At 47.3% G+C, this 17040-nt stretch overlaps 1 protein-coding gene across 5 annotated transcripts in view; it reads right to left on the bottom strand.

Moving 5' to 3' along the window:
• KCNJ5 (potassium inwardly rectifying channel subfamily J member 5) overlaps positions 1 to 17040 on the bottom strand; it is a 165500-nt gene that overhangs the window by 33405 nt on the left and 115055 nt on the right. Inside the window, exon 1 of one of the 5 annotated variants that reach the window (XM_088476275.1) lies at positions 1433 to 1527. The exons of the other annotated variants lie outside the window; for them this stretch is intronic. The gene's annotated coding sequence lies outside the window, so the exon portion shown is untranslated. Of the gene's footprint in view, positions 1 to 1432; positions 1528 to 17040 lie in introns of those variants that run through there. 5 annotated transcript variants of the gene reach the window in all.

The raw sequence follows: 17040 nt of genomic DNA on the forward strand, positions 1-17040 counted from the left end.
AAAAAATATTGCTAAATGCCCTTCTTCACCACTAATGTAAAGACGCTAAAAACAAGCTTTTGGAGAAACCCCCCCCCCCAGATTACCTGTATTAGGGGTGCAAGAACACCCCTATAGTGATCCCCTATGATAGTGCATCTTTTCGGGGGTGAGTGTTTTCCCCATTTTTGACAGGACTTTTCGCAGGTTCCGAATTCGCCGGGTGCCGTTTTTGCAGCTTTCTAATTGAATACGGGGATAAGCGGTGATACGCCCGAAACTTTTTCGCATGCAAAACCAACGATGACGGCGAAAAGTCCAGCACGCGAAAGTCTGGAACTTTTCGCACCTAACTGAATACAGGCCTTAGACGGAGACCAGTGCCCACAGATACAGCAGCCTAAGGATCCTTTGGTGAGGTAGTGTCACCAGAAAACAAAAAGATCACCAAATGGATCTTCGGGCACTAGTGGCTAGCCGGGTCTCGCGCATGCGCACATCGTAGCTGGCTCCGGCGTGCGCATGCGCAGTGGCCAAACATCGACCTGCTCGCGAGCGCATAGCGCTTGCGAGCGGGTCTGAATCAGACCCTCTGTCCAGTCTCCGTCCCTGTGACCGCCGAGGGTAAGTACATCTCCAGTCTGTCAGACCTAACTGATTGACATGTGTACACAGGTTTTATATTAGTCTGTATACATGTATATTTATGTGCTATTATAGTTAACATTTATATATAAATAAAATATTGCTAAATGCCATTCTTCACCATTAATGTAAAAATTATTTAAGATTATTAAGATCATTCACCGGATTTCCCTATTCGGACCAATCGTACTCTCCTCCAGTCATCAAATACCCAATGCATAGCACATGCTCCTACATCAGAGCTATAAGTCACAGACACTGTAAGACTCATCACTTACCGATCCTACACACAGGTGAATGAAATGTACAAAGCTCCAGATCATGATGTTACATATTTAAATGATCACACTATTTTACTTCACAACTATATGGAATACAGTAGGAATAATGAGACATACTGAGGAAATGAATACCATGAGTCAGGTGAAATCAGAGAGGTTACATATCATATATTTCCTTTACACATACTATGAACATGTTGTACAGAAATCTTCATCATCATAAGTGATTAGAAACACACACTTCTCAGCTAATACTATACAGGAAACGCATGAATAAGACAGTAAAAAGAATGAGTATATGAGTTCTCTTAGCCATATAGAGGAGGGGTGTTGGGTGCTTATATGGGTGCCCAATACGGACCTCTTCACAGAGTTACAGTTTATTGAAAGAGAAGACTCTTTTCCCAGATACCCTGTCTGTGCCAAACCGCAAAACACTGGCACAGGCAGCACAGAACCGAGCATACTAGAAAGGAACTAAGTAACAAAGTAGCTACGTAGAAGAAACAAATCACTGAAGACCTTACCCAGACTGAGATCAGCTTCCTCGCTTGTATTCAGGAGATTCCTAGCCCGTCCCGCCAGCTCGCTGGCATGGATACCATTCACACACAACCAGACAATAAGTCAGTGAATGGAATAATCTGCAGGATGGAGATGTGTGACAGTCAGGCTCTTCCTCTTTGTGACACCACCGGTCTCCACATTCCCATCTCCTCTGCCACCAGCAGTCTGATTAACCCTGTCACTCCCCAATCCGCAACCAGGAACACGGTGAGGGTAAAGGGGTGGAGTGTGGAAGATGGGAGCAATAGATGGGGATTCCCAGGTCCTTTAGACATGTCATTTCTCTAAATGAGAGATAGTGGAGATGGGGAGAGGGACACACACGTTAATGCAGGGAGGAATGTAATTGCTGTTGCATTGTGTGCATGGAACTAAATACATACAGTCAGGTCCATAAATATTGGGACATTGACAGAATTTTCAGATTTTGGCCTCTATTCACTACCACAATGGTTTTGAAATGAAACAAACAAGATGTGCTTTAACTGCAGACTTTCAGATTTAATTTGAGGGTAATTACATCCAAATCGGGTGAACGGTGTAGGAATTACAACGGTTTCTATATGTGCCTCCCACTTTTTAAGGGGCCAAAAGTAATGGGACTATCAACTCAAAAGCTATTTCATGGACAGGTGTGGGCTATTCCCTCATTATTTCATTATCAATTAAGCAGGTAAAAGGTCTGAAGTTGATTCTAGGTGTGACATTTGCATTTGGAATCAGTTGCTGTCAACTCTCAATATGAGATCCAAAGAGCTGTCACTATCAGTGAAGCAAGCCATCATTAGGCTGAAAAATCAAAACAAACCCATCAGAGAGATAGCAAAAAAACATTAGGTGTGGCCAAATCAACTGTTTGGAACATTCTTAAAAAGAAAGAACGCACCGGAGAGCTCAGCAACACCAAAAGACCCGGAAGACCACGGAAAACAACTGTGGTGGATGACAGAAGAACTATTTCCCTGGTGAAGAAAAACCCCTTCACAACAGTTGGCCAAATCAAGAACACTCTCCAGGAGGTAGATGTATATGTGTCAAAGTCAACAATCAAGAGAAGACTTCACAAGAGTGAATATAGAGGGTTCACCACAAGATGCAAACCATTGGTGAGCCACAAAAACAGGAAGACCAGATTAGAGTTTGCCAAACAACATCTAAAAAAGCCATTACAGTTCTGGAACAACATCCTATTAACAGATGAGACAAAGATCAACTTGTACCCGAGTGATGGGAAGAGAAGTGAAGAGAAGGAACAGCTCATGATCCAAAACATACCACCTCATAAGTGAAGCATGGTGGTGGTAGTGTCATGGCGTGGGCATGTATGGCTGCCAATGGAACTGGTTCCCTTGTATTTATTGATGACGTGACTGCTTACAAAAGCAGCAGAATGAATTCTGAAGTGTTTCGGGCAATATTATATGCTCATATTCAGTCAAATGCTTCAGAACTCATTGGACAGCGCTTCACAGTGCAGTTGGACAATGACCCGAAGTATACTGCAAAATCAACCAAAGAGTTTTTAAAGGCTAAAAAGTGGAATGTTATGCAATGGCCAAGTCAATCCCCTGACCTGAATTCGATGGAGCATGCATTTCACTTGATGAAGACAAAACTGAAGGGAAAATGCCCCAAGAACAAGCAGGAACTGAAGACATTTGCAGTAGAGGCCTGGCAGAGCATCACCAGGGATAAAACCCAGCGTCTGGTGATGTCTATGCGTTCCAGACTTCAGGCTGTAATTGCCTGCAAAGGATTTGCAACAAAGTATTAAAAAGTGAAAGTTAGATTTAGGATTGTTTAGTTTGTCCCATTACTATTGGCCCCTTAAAAAGTGGGAGGCACATATAGAAACCATTGTAATTCCTACACCGTTCACCTGATTTGGATGTAATTACCCTCAAATTAAATCTGAAAGTCTGCAGTTAAATCACATCTTGTTTGTTTAATTTCAAAGCCATTGTGGTGGTAAATAGAGGCCAAAATATGAAAATTCTGTCAATGTCCCAATGTTTATGGACCTGATTGTATATGTAGCATTTAGTATGCAAAACCCTTTATTTGTTATGTACCATCCCTATCCATGCTGCAAAAGATCCATCCGAGAAAGGGGCAGAACTATGGGAGACAATGGCGCCTGCCGCCGGGCTCCAGAACTGAAGGGGCACCTCCTCCATTGTCCACAACATATTCACCCCACTTAGGGCTGTAGCTATGTACCCGGAGTGTACTGTCCCGGCCGCCCAATACATGGCACCTCTTCCCAGCACCTGAGAAGCCACCATACACTAGTGGAGAGCTCCATGTCAGACCATCAGCTGCCGCCTCCATCTATCTATAGCCTGTCTGCATGCGAATAGTTACATTACAGTGTCAGCAGCTGTGACGTGGGGGGGGGGGGGGTTAACAAATTATAACTGGTCTCCGGGCGTCTGGGATGAACTTACACCACTGATCCGAGAACAGGACTATTTACAAGTACAAAATCCTACATAGCCCCCCAATCCCGTCAACACAGCCTCGCTGATCTACAAGAGAACTCCCCATTACAGCCCAGTTACGCCAACTCAGCGCTGAGTGTGCCTGCGATGAGTGGGACGCTGCATCTCCCGTACTCGCATATGCTTGGTTCTACAGTGTGCACAGAGCAAAAATATGCAAAAAAGAAAAAAACGCTCAACATACAGAGAGAGAACTGCGCACGCAGGCTGCGTGTATTAGGTGTATATGAAACATGTTTATATTTGAGCCCCTTTCACAAGATATTTCATTATGGTAAGCCTATATTCCAAAATACGGAATATTCCGATTTCCAACACACCCCTGGTCCCAAGCATTTTGGATATGGGAGACTCAACCTGTGTGCATGTTTCCAGGTGTATCTTTTGCACCTAGTATATGGCTGGAGCAGGTGCGTGCAGTATACGATGGTTAGTATGAAACCAAGCGTACCGCAAGATGCAGGTCAATATGTACATACAGGACATCTGGGAGATAACAGAAGATACTAGATAACGCAACACACAGAGAGAGAACAGAGTGCACAGGACCTGATTTATAGGTACTGTCATTTCACCGCCACTGCGCAAAACTATGCAAGAGCCGTCGTAAGTAAAAAGACCCCCCACCGCCGGCTTCTCTGAAGATGCAGCGCCAGCTCAACTGCGTAACCCTCAGGAACCTCATGATGTCTGGCAAAAGCACTCTGCTGGGGCCGAGGCCAGTGAAGCTACGGCACCCCCAGAAAATAGCGGTGACACTCCTGTTTTCTGGAACCCTACCCAAATTTCAGCAGCATGTCAATCATGCTGCGGCGTTTGGGGCACTGCGACCGATGTCGCAGGACTAAGGACCTCATTCAGAGTCGGTCGAAGCGGCCGCACGGTCGTACGCGAAAAGGGGCCATATATGCAAATTATTCCTTCGCAAGTTGCGTCCCTAAGTTCGTATCGGTAGTTGGCCGACCAAGGGGAGGAAGCGGTCGGAAGACAAAAAAATACGCCCCCTTCTCGTATGCATTGCACGTCATCTCCGGGCATATAAGGATTAATCGAGACCATCGGGAACCATCGAAACTGGTCGTAGAGCTTAAGGTTGACCATACACTCTCTTAAGCTCTACGATCATGTCAGTGTAAAAACCTCCCGTGTCACATGTGCCATGACGCTACTTTGTTAATTATGCACTCCCATAAACCGTATGCACTCCCATAAAATGCCGTTCGCATAATTAGGCACGCCTGCGTTCGGATCTCCACTCCCCCGTTTTCAAGCACCTTCCCCTGTTACCACCCACAAATGCCTCATTCTGTCACTCAAACTACCGACTTGGCTGTGTTCAAGGCGAGAGAAATTTCTGATCGTATCGGCTAGTTTGCACACGCGCATTGCGAACTGTACGCATGCGCAGTATAGCGAACATCGGTGGCGTACGACCGTGCGGCCGCTTCGACCGATTCTGAATAAGGTCCTAAATCTGCACAAGCGCAGATCATTAAACATTAGAGATTTACGTCAATAACACATTAACGTAACTCTCTGAATGAGAGAGAGAGAGAGAGAGAGAGAGATAGAGAGAGAGAGAGAGAACGAGAGAAATCACAGCGAAAAAAGAAGACACAGAAGAGCAAAGAGAAATAACAGAGAGAGAAACAGAGGGGCCTATTCATCAAGACTAAAAGTTTTTAAGGACATTTTCCTTAGTTGCCACTATTTTAGTATTCATAAAGACACTTAACACAGGAGATTTCACCGATATCCGCCTGCATTCATTTCCACAGTCCCCATACATTAGTACATTACTATGGGGATATGGAAATTATGCTATTCATCAAATTCATCTGACACTGTATTCTGCCGGGAGAACACAGTGTCCGAGCAGCAGTCAGAGCCGGAGGTGGCTGCAGCAGGCAGGTAAGTCGGGGACAGGGAGGTGAGCGGAGGAGTCAAGGGGTGGGTCGAGGGGGATACACAATTACCGCAGCTGTAGGCAGTTTTACGGATGTAACAGCGCATGCGCAGCACAGATGACAGCTGCTGTAAGGTAGCGTAGATAGGGAAAACTATCTCTTTCCCAAAAAGCGGTCATCACAAAAATAGATCGTTATGGGGAGGAGGAATGATGAATCCTCCAGTAATTAGGTAGAACTCCATGCCAGCTCTAAACCTAATTACCTCCAGAGAATTTTTAGTTTTGATGAATAGGCCCCAGAGACAGAGAGAAAAGGAAACCAGAGGGACAGCAGAGAACAGAGGGCCTGATTCAGACAAGTGCTATGCACAAGCAAACGAGTCGATGGCCGGGCAGTGCGCACACACGCCGCATGCGTAACCCCCGGAGTGAGTGAAAAGAAGTTCTGTAGGCGGGGAGGGGGGGGGGGGGGGGCTGGCCAAACTGAGGCGTTCCCGAAGGAACACCTGCCGTTTGAGGGCAGCCCCACTGACATCACCAGTGATGTCAGCAGTTGAGCTTCCTGCTCTATTAGAGACGGAAGCTCACTGGGGCTGGCGGGAACGAGACCCTACCACAAGGGTCTCGTCGCATGCCCGATGGTCGCGACCATGACCTGGCCGCTCGCAAAAGCTGTGGGTGGTCACCCACAGCTTAGCAAGCGGCCAGGAGGCTGGATTAAAAAAAAAAAAAAAAATCAGGCCGCCCAGATTCAGAGCGAGCGCTCACAAAGAGCGTCCGGCTCTGAATCAGAGAGAGCAGAGGACACACACACAGAGAAGAGAACAGAGAAAGAACAGAAAACAGAGAGCAAACAGAGATATATAGAGGGAGAACATGTATGCAGAGAACATTTATAGCAAATGAGAAGAAATAAGAGGGAGAACAGAGAAATAAAAGCGAAAACAGAGAAGAGAAAGAGAGTCCATAGATTTAAAAAAAAAAACAAAAAAAAAAAAACAGTCATACAAAGGACAAAAGAAACTGGTGTCTATAACTATATATGTAGAAAAAAAATAAAAAATTTCCAAAAATCTGTGTTTTTGCCGGAAATAAATTCTAATGGTGCCTACACACTAGATGTTATTTTACACGATTCGCATCGGAACGACAAATCGTATAAAACATGTGCAAATCGTGAGTGTCCTCCCATGATGCCAATGTGCGTACCCGCTGGTCGTACATCGCATCTTCAGAACTTGCCTACTGCAGGCAAGATCTGCCAATCTCATACACAATGTTGGGCATTAGATAGATTTTATACACAATAGATCTTAAGTCAGATTAGACACTTTTTAGCACCATATCGTGTCCTGGAGTGCCGGGGAGACTTCAAGGGAAATCGCTCACGATATGTCATTGTGAGCACATCGTCTAGTGTGTAGGCACCTTTAGATAGGGAGAAGCTCTAACAAAGATCGTGGTGTCCCACCGCAATCCTTTAGCTGACACGAAAAGCAGGAAATATTCAATAATAATAAAAAAGGGACCAGTGAGGGAACCAAAAGAGATGGAGAACAAGAGAGAGGTGGAAGAGAGAACACAGAGAGAGCACACGAGTGAGAGGAGTGGGATGAGAGTGAGCATAGAGAGGGGGGAGGAGGATAAAGAACGCAAGAAAAGATATTAAAGAGAGAGCAGAGCACGAGAAAAGGCCGTGGAGAGACTTGAGTGTGGAGAGACCAGAGAGCTCAGAGGGAGAGAAAGAGAGCTCAGAGGGAGGGAGAGAGAGAGAGAGAGAGAGAGACGAGAGCGAGGGGGGGAGAGAGAGAGAGAGCAGAGAGCTCAGAGGGAGAGAGAGAGCAGAGAGCTCAGAGGGAGAGAGAGAGCAGAGAGCTCAGAGGGAGAGAGAGAGCAGAGAGCTCAGAGGGAGAGAGAGAGCTCAGAGGGAGAGAGAGCAGAGAGCTCAGAGGGAGAGAGAGCAGAGAGCTAAGTGGGAGGGAGAGAGAGCTCAGAGGGAGAGAGAGCAGAGAGCTCAGTGGGAGGGAGAGAGAGCTCAGAGGGAGAGAGAGAGCTCAGAGGGAGAGAGAGAGCTCAGAGGGAGAGAGAGAGGGAGAGAAAGAGCTCAGAGGGAGAGAAAGAGAGAGCAGAGAGCTCAGAGGGAGAGAAAGAGAGAGCAGAGAGCTCAGAGGGAGAGAAAGAGAGAGCAGAGAGCTCAGAGGGAGAGAAAGAGAGAGCAGAGAGCTCAGAGGGAGAGAAAGAGAGAGCAGAGAGCTCAGAGGGAGAGAAAGAGAGAGCAGAGAGCTCAGAGGGAGAGAAGGAGAGAGCAGAAAGCTCAGAGGGAGAGAAAGAGAGCAGAGAGCTCAGAGGGAGAGAAAGAGAGCAGAGAGCTCAGAGGGAGAGCAGAGAGCTTAAAGGGGGAGAGAGAGCAGAGAGCTCAGAGATAGAGAGAGAGAGAGCAGAGAGCGAGGGGGGGAGAGAGAGAGAGAGCAGAGAGCTCAGAGGGAGAGAGAGAGAGCAGAGAGCTCAGAGAGAGAGAGAGAGAGCTCAGAGATAGAGAGAGAGAGAGCAGAGAGCTCAGAGATAGAGAGAGAGAGCAGAGAGCTCAGAGATAGAGAGAGAGAGAGCAGAGAGCGAGGGGGGGAGAGAGAGAGAGAGCAGAGAGCGAGGGGGGGAGAGAGAGAGAGAGCAGAGAGCTCAGAGGGAGAGAGAGAGAGCAGAGAGCTCAGAGAGAGAGAGAGAGAGCTCAGAGATAGAGAGAGAGAGAGAGCAGAGAGCTCAGAGATAGAGAGAGAGAGAGCAGAGAGCTCAGAGATAGAGAGAGAGAGAGCAGAGAGCGAGGGGGGGAGAGAGAGAGAGAGCAAAGAGCGAGGGGGGGAGAGAGAGAGAGAGCAGAGAGCGAGGGGGGGAGAGAGAGAGAGAGCAGAGAGCGAGGGGGGGAGAGAGAGAGAGAGCAGAGAGCTCAGAGGGAGAGAGAGAGCAGAGAGCTCAGAGGGAGAGAGAGAGCAGAGAGCTCAGAGGGAGAGAGAGAGAGAGCAGAGAGCTCAGAGAGAGAGAGAGGGAGCTCAGAGAGAGAGAGAGAGAGAGAGAGAGAGAGCAGAAAGCTCAGAGGGAGAGAAAGAGAGCAGAGAGCTCAGAGGGAGAGAAAGAGAGCAGAGAGCTCAGAGGGAGAGCAGAGAGCTTAGAGGGAGAGGGAACAGAGCTCAGAAAGAACTCAGAAGAAGAGAGAGAGCACAGAGAGGCATAGTGAAGAGAACTAATCGAGAGAGAGAGCTCAGAGGGAGAGAGAGAGAGAGCAGAGAGAGCAAAAAGCTCAGAGGGAGAGAGAGAGCAGAGCTCAGAGGGAGAGAGAGAGAGAGCAGAGAGCTCAGAGAGAGAGACAGAGCAGAGAGCTCAGAGGGGGAGAGAGAGAGAGCAGAGAGCTCAGAGAGAGAGAGAGAGCTCAGAGATAGAGAGAGAGAGAGCAGAGAGCTCAGAGATAGTGAGAGAGAGAGCAGAGAGCTCAGAGATAGAGAGAGAGGGAGCTCAGAGAGAGAGCAGAGAGAGAGAGAGAGAGAGAGCAGAGAGCTCAGAGGGAGAGAGAGAGAGCAGAGAGCTCAGAGAGAGAGAGAGAGAGAGAGCTCAGAGATAGAGAGAGAGAGAGAGCAGAGAGCGAGGGGGGGAGAGAGAGAGAGAGCAGAGAGCTCAGAGGGAGAGAGAGAGAGCAGAGAGCTCAGAGAGAGAGAGAGAGAGCTCAGAGATAGAGAGAGAGAGAGAGCAGAGAGCTCAGAGATAGAGAGAGAGAGAGCAGAGAGCTCAGAGATAGAGAGAGAGAGAGCAGAGAGCGAGGGGGGGAGAGAGAGAGAGAGCAAAGAGCGAGGGGGGGAGAGAGAGAGAGAGCAGAGAGCGAGGGGGGGAGAGAGAGAGAGAGCAGAGAGCGAGGGGGGGAGAGAGAGAGAGAGCAGAGAGCTCAGAGGGAGAGAGAGAGCAGAGAGCTCAGAGGGAGAGAGAGAGCAGAGAGCTCAGAGGGAGAGAGAGAGAGAGCAGAGAGCTCAGAGAGAGAGAGAGGGAGCTCAGAGAGAGAGAGAGAGAGAGAGAGAGAGAGCAGAAAGCTCAGAGGGAGAGAAAGAGAGCAGAGAGCTCAGAGGGAGAGAAAGAGAGCAGAGAGCTCAGAGGGAGAGCAGAGAGCTTAGAGGGAGAGGGAACAGAGCTCAGAAAGAACTCAGAAGAAGAGAGAGAGCACAGAGAGGCATAGTGAAGAGAACTAATCGAGAGAGAGAGCTCAGAGGGAGAGAGAGAGAGAGCAGAGAGAGCAAAAAGCTCAGAGGGAGAGAGAGAGCAGAGCTCAGAGGGAGAGAGAGAGAGAGCAGAGAGCTCAGAGAGAGAGACAGAGCAGAGAGCTCAGAGGGGGAGAGAGAGAGAGCAGAGAGCTCAGAGAGAGAGAGAGAGCTCAGAGATAGAGAGAGAGAGAGCAGAGAGCTCAGAGATAGTGAGAGAGAGAGCAGAGAGCTCAGAGATAGAGAGAGAGGGAGCTCAGAGAGAGAGCAGAGAGAGAGAGAGAGAGAGAGCAGAGAGCTCAGAGGGAGAGAGAGAGAGCAGAGAGCTCAGAGAGAGAGAGAGAGAGAGAGCTCAGAGATAGAGAGAGAGAGAGAGCAGAGAGCTCAGAGATAGAGAGAGAGAGAGAGCAGAGAGCTCAGAGATAGAGAGAGAGAGAGCAGAGAGCGAGGGGGGGAGAGAGAGAGAGAGCAGAGAGCGAGGGGGGGAGAGAGAGAGAGAGCAGAGAGCGAGGGGGGGAGAGAGAGAGCAGAGAGCGAGGGGGGGAGAGAGAGAGAGAGCAGAGAGCTCAGAGGGAGAGAGAGAGCAGAGAGCTCAGAGGGAGAGAGAGAGCAGAGAGCTCAGAGGGAGAGAGAGAGCAGAGAGCTCAGAGGGAGAGAGAGAGAGAGCAGAGAGCTCAGAGAGAGAGAGAGGGAGCTCAGAGAGAGAGAGAGGGAGCTCAGAGAGAGAGAGAGAGAGAGAGAGAGAGCAGAAAGCTCAGAGGGAGAGAAAGAGAGCAGAGAGCTCAGAGGGAGAGAAAGAGAGCAGAGAGCTCAGAGGGAGAGCAGAGAGCTTAGAGGGAGAGGGAACAGAGCTCAGAAAGAACTCAGAAGAAGAGAGAGAGCACAGAGAGGCATAGTGAAGAGAACTAATCGAGAGAGAGAGCTCAGAGGGAGAGAGAGAGAGAGCAGAGAGAGCAAAAAGCTCAGAGGGAGAGAGAGAGGAGAGAGCAGAGCTCAGAGGGAGAGAGAGAGAGAGCAGAGAGCTCAGAGAGAGAGACAGAGCAGAGAGCTCAGAGGGGGAGAGAGAGAGAGCAGAGAGCTCAGAGAGAGAGAGAGAGCTCAGAGATAGAGAGAGAGAGAGCAGAGAGCTCAGAGATAGAGAGAGAGAGAGCAGAGAGCTCAGAGATAGTGAGAGAGAGAGCAGAGAGCTCAGAGATAGAGAGAGAGGGAGCTCAGAGAGAGAGCAGAGAGAGAGAGAGAGAGAGAGAGAGAGAGAGAGCAGAGAGCTCAGAGGGAGAGAGAGAGAGAGCTGGGAGCTCACAGGGAGAGAGAGAGAGAGCTCAGAGGGAGAGAGAGAGAGAGCTCAGAGGGAGAGAGAGAGAGCTCAGAGAGAGAGAGCTCAGAGAGAGAGAGCTCAGAGGGAGAGAGAGCTCAGAGGGAGAGAGCAGAAAGCTCAGAGGGAGAGGGAACAGAACTCAGAAGAGAGAGAGAGAAAACAGAGGAGAGAGAGAGAGAGAGAGAAAGGGGAGATATATCAAACCTTGGAGAGAGATAAAAGTACTAACCAATCTGCCTCTACCTGCCATTTTTCGAACACAGCCTGTAAAATGACAGTTAAGAGCTGATTGGGTGATGCTTTATTTCTCACCAAGCGTTCAAACGTCTCCCCCAGAGAGAGAATAGAGAACAGAGAGAGAGAGAGCGCGCGCGCGAGGAGAGAGCGCGCGCGAGGAGAGAGAGCGCGCGAGGAGAGAGAGCGCGCGAGGAGAGAGAAGAGTAAATCAAGGACAGTGAAAAGAGAGCAGAGGAGAGAGGGGAAATGAGAGAGCACAGAGAAGAGAGATGTTAGAGGAGAGAGAAGACAGGAGGCCTTTGCTGGAGAATGTAATTGTTTTGAAAAAAATAAAAATCAGAACCTCAGCTGTGATTTTATGTTGCTGATATTTGTATTTTAAAAGCAACAAGTCTTGAAATCATTTTTTTTTGTGTGTGTTTTTTTTAAAGCCCCTTTCAGGCATAAATCGGGGAAATACATGGGTCTATCAACCTGGGAATGTCCTGGGTCTCAGTCTTACCCTGGTACAGAGCAGTGCCGTAGGCCCAGAACTTTGACCCGGGTCATTTCCCATTTACATATAGCAAAAATCCGGGTCGTTCACGGCAAAGACCCCAGGTTATTGGTGTGTGTTTGAAAGGGGTGCGAGTTAGCAAACAAAGCTGGGAACTTCTGTAGCTCCAACAAAAGCATTTTAAATCAGTTAAGTGTTGCCTGCTACACAGTTGAAACAAAATCACAACTGCAATGCAAAGCTGAGAACGTAGGTTAGATCCCCTGAGGCTGGTCCTCTATGCTGCCTGGATGACGTCACATCAGAGACCGCTGAACACTCCCGACCATTCTCCGGAGAGAAACGTCACTGACGTCTCTAACATGAATACAAAGCGCTTGGAATTGATCAGCTCTTTATAGTCTGCTCTATAATTTTCCAAGCAAAGAGCAAACCAGAGACCAGATCACCTTCACTGAAAGCATTACAAACTAACGTGGCAAACCTATTCCGTAGATATGTACAATCACACAGATTACAGGTAGTGACACACGTGCCAGGTTGTACTGCCCTGTTGCTGTTTACCATCTACAATGCAAGAAACACAAAGAAGTGGAAACCATATATATGTATATATATTTTCTAAGCAATTCCAATTACTCCTTATTCATGCTGGTACTATTAGAGTAATAGAAATTATGGACGACGCCAATTGGTACCCTAAACTGCAGCCTGTAGACAATGAGGTGTCTCCCAACAAAACCCCAGACGTAGAAATTTGGAAATACAGAATATCTCAGGTACGGTGAAGAATAATAATGAATAGATTATGTGAATGTGTCTAGGTCTTTGGACTCACTAATGCAGGTGAACTACATAGAATAAGATCCGCCTCCCGTATTTACACATGCGGAGGGAACATACATAAAAGGATCAGACCTCATTACTTACCAAAGATGAGCCACATGTAAAAAGGAATGTGCAGTAATGAATGGGTGTAAAAATAAATAAATTTTAAAAAAAAAGATAATAATTAAAAATAAACCCTAAAAAAAAAATTTAAAAATGATCAAAAATGTTTTCCATGTGACGTGTTTCATGGCAACATGCTACTTCCTCAGGGAATGGATGAAAGTCTTTTTTTTATTATAATTTTTTCCATTTTATTGTCTATAGTCCGGATTTTGGGCCTGATTCAGACCCACTTGCTAAGATGCATACTCTCACTGCTGCCGATGGTGCGCAGTGTGTATGCATTGTGCGCATACCTTCGCGAAAGTTCACAATGCATTCGCTCGCTGCGCATAGACAGCCCAGCAGAGTGAGTGACAGAAGAAGCAGTTTGTAGGTGGTAACAGGGGCCGGCCATTAATAACGGGGGAGTGGAGGTGGAAACGCAGGCTTGCCTGAGCATCTCAATGGCGTGTTAGAGGTGTGCATAATTATAAGACAGCATCATAGTACACGTCACCTGGCTGGTTTTTACACTGAAGTGCTTGCAGTGCTTGCGGCAGGGTATGGTCAACCTCAAGCGCTGCGTTAGCATCCGATGTACCGATGGTTGCATACACTTCTAAGACATGACGTGCACAAGTGGGCGTCCTAAAACAGGCTGGTGGGTGTTTGCATACTCTATGCGATCACTTTCTAAGAAATACTGGGCGTGCTAATGCATTGCTGGGCGACAGCACTGCCTATGCAATTTGCATACACATCGTGCGAGCGAGCGGCTCTGAATCAGTCCCTTTGCTTCAAAATTTTTTTCTACTTATCACTAAGCTGAAAGAGTTCCTGGACAGAAAACGATTTGGAAGTGATGAGAAGCTGAAGCTTGGTTCAATGGACTGGGAGACAGCCAAGTACAACAAGGGGATTCTAAGTCTCCTGGACAAATATGATAAATGCTTAAATGAAGGAGGTGGTTATGTGGAAAAATAGAGAAAGGCAGAGCCGTAACTAGACTTTTTGGTGCCCTGTGCCAGAAAGAGCATTGGCACCCCCCTCATTTTTCAAAGGGACATAATGCACCCAAAAAAGGGCCATGGCCTCATGGGGAAGGGCCAGGGAAGAGATAGGAGAGGCCAGGAGATGCTGGGGATAAAATAAGAGGAAGCTACAAGTGAGAATGATAATAAACAGAAATTTGACAGCCCCCAAACAGCGCCCCCTGACCTGTGGTGCCCTGTGCTGTAGCACCGGCCGCACTACCCTAGCTACGGCCCTGGAGAAAGGTACCGTGTGTTTAAAAAAAAAAAAATTAACAAAAAGTTTATTTATTTTTTTATAGGCAAGTGGCTTTTACTTTCGGAGATAGATAGTTATGAGATAGATAGATAGATAGATAGATAAAACTTTTATGTAGTTTTTGAATCTCAGCACTGAGGTCTGTTTCTTGTTAACTGCATCTGGCATAAAGGTGGTGGATGGACTTAATCTGCTCTCTCTGTGGGTTCTGGTAACTACTCGAGAAGTCAGCGCCGTAAGTGTATTAGTTAATTGATAATTAATAATATTTTGTATGGAGCCAATAAACCTCTGAAAACTGTATGAATGGTTTGGGTACCAAATGTTGTGTCAGTCATCATGTAGACAGCGATGAAATGTCGACATGTTAGAAAGTCAACATGTCATCCTGGTGGGCCAGCGGTGACTCAACTTCTCCTGGCAGCTGCAGCAGCATCTTCCAGGTCCCGGCAGTCATGTGACCATCCGATGTTCTGGTAAGTGTTTCTCCACTCTCCCTAACTCTAGTACTTAACCCTAACCCACCCTCTAATGCCTAACCCTACCCCCCAGCAGCCTAACCCTACCCCCCTGCAGAATATCCTTAACCTTCCTCCCCTGCAGCCTAACCCTCCCGTAGTCTAAAGGCACACATCCACTAGATGATTAAATTGAGCGATTGAACGATAATGTTATAGTTTGAAAATCGTTTGCAAATTGTTTAAAAGATGTCTAAAACGACAGGCGATGTGCACTACCGCTGGTCGTTTAGACATCCATCATCGTACAAATATTTTGTACAACCTGACGATATCGTCAGGTTAAACATGTTTGCAGATGATTGATGAGCCTGCACTGAACGACTGCTCGTTCAGTGCAGGCTCATCACAGACTGAAACACGCCTGTATGATTACAATGTCGTAATCATGCAGTCTTCTGCCTGTCGTCTAGAGGATGTGCGCCTTCACCCCACTAAGCCTTGAAAAGTGATAAAGTGGAGAGAGATAAAGTACCAGCCAATTAGCTCCTGACAGTTTTCAACCACAGCCTGTAAAGGGACAGTTAGAAGCTGATTGGTTGGTACTTTATAACTTTTCAAGGCTTAGTACATCTCTTCCACTGTCATCATTGAGATGTCGATATTGTTACAGTCGTCCTTTTCACTAGTTTTTCTACATTTAAAAAATATAAATTAAGAAACTTGTTTAAGATGAGGTCTGTGCATAAGAGAAAATCCACTGCCCAGTATGTTCAGAATGAGAAATACCGCGATGCTCTGCACAGGACAATTAGCCAATTAAAGACTGTTGCTAGGCAGGAAAATCGTTTGAAGAGAAAGAACATAAGATAGACGCCACTCATTACAGTATGTGACTTTTTAAAATCATTAAAAGGACAGAGGAAGGAAATACCTAATATGGACAAGTCTGCACCCAGCACACGTATTTACGACACAATAAAGGACAGTCCTACTGATATTCCATTATTACCAAATACTTGGGGTTTAATTTAGCTCTCCATTCTTTCCAAGTAACAATGATCGACGTACCCAAATGTCTGAATGTTCTATTTTAATATATTCATGATGACATCTTCTCTCTTCCTTCTGTCAGTATGTCTGTATAAAACGGTTAGCCCTTGTTCTAAGTCAAGCAGGTCAGGAAGTGGAGTTAGTATGTTAATTACAAGGCTCTAATATGCATGCTAACTCGGCGAGACCGCCAGAGCAATTCATCATTGCTCTGGCGTGAAGACAGCTGATCCCAAAAATAAGCTGTCTCCCCGAAACGCTTCACTGAGCAGTGACACTAGTGCGCCTGCGTGCCCTACAGGTTATGCACACGCACAAATGTCCCAGCGTCTGGAGGAAGGAGCAAGGTTAACGGCGAGTGCGGGAGCAAACGCCATCTGACGCAGTCAAAGTATTGCATTTTCAGAGCTTGAAGAATTCTGTCCCCACTAGTGTATGGGGACAGCGGGCCATTCTGGGAGAGGAAGGGAAGCAGGAGATATCTGTGATACTAGTGTATGGGGACAGCGGGCCATTCCGGGAGAGGAAGGTAAGCAGGAGATATCTGTGATACTAGTGTATGGGGACAGCGGGCCATTCCGGGAGTGGAAAGTAAGCAGGAGATATCTGTGATACTAGTGTATGGGGACAGTGGGCCATTCCGGGAGTGGAAAGTAAGCAGGAGATATCTGTGATACTAGTGTATGGGGACAGCGGGCCATTCCGGGAGAGGAAGGTAAGTAGGAGATATCTGTGATACTAGTGTATGGGGACAGTGGGCCATTCCGGGAGAGAAAGGTAAGCAGGAGATATCTGTGATACTGGTGTATGGGGACAGCGGGCCATTCCGGGAGAGGAAGGAAAGCAGGAGATATATGTGATACTAGTGTATGGGGACAGCGGGCCATTCCGGGAGAGGAAAGTAAGCAGGAGATATCTGTGATACTAGTGTATGGGGACAGCGGGCCATTCCAGGAGAGGAAGGTAAGTAGGAGATATCTGTGATACTAGTGTATGGGGACAGCGGGCCATTCCGGGAGAGGAAAGTAAGCAGGAGATATCTGTGATACTAGTGTATGGGGACAGTGGGGCATTCCGGGAGAGGAAGGTAAGCAGGAGATATCTGTGATACTAGTGTATGGGGACAGTGGGCCATTCCGGG

This window comes from Taudactylus pleione, unplaced genomic scaffold (genome assembly GCF_031769625.1).
Source record: "Taudactylus pleione unplaced genomic scaffold, aTauple2 ptg000185l, whole genome shotgun sequence".
NCBI classification, from domain to species: domain Eukaryota; kingdom Metazoa; phylum Chordata; class Amphibia; order Anura; family Myobatrachidae; genus Taudactylus; species Taudactylus pleione.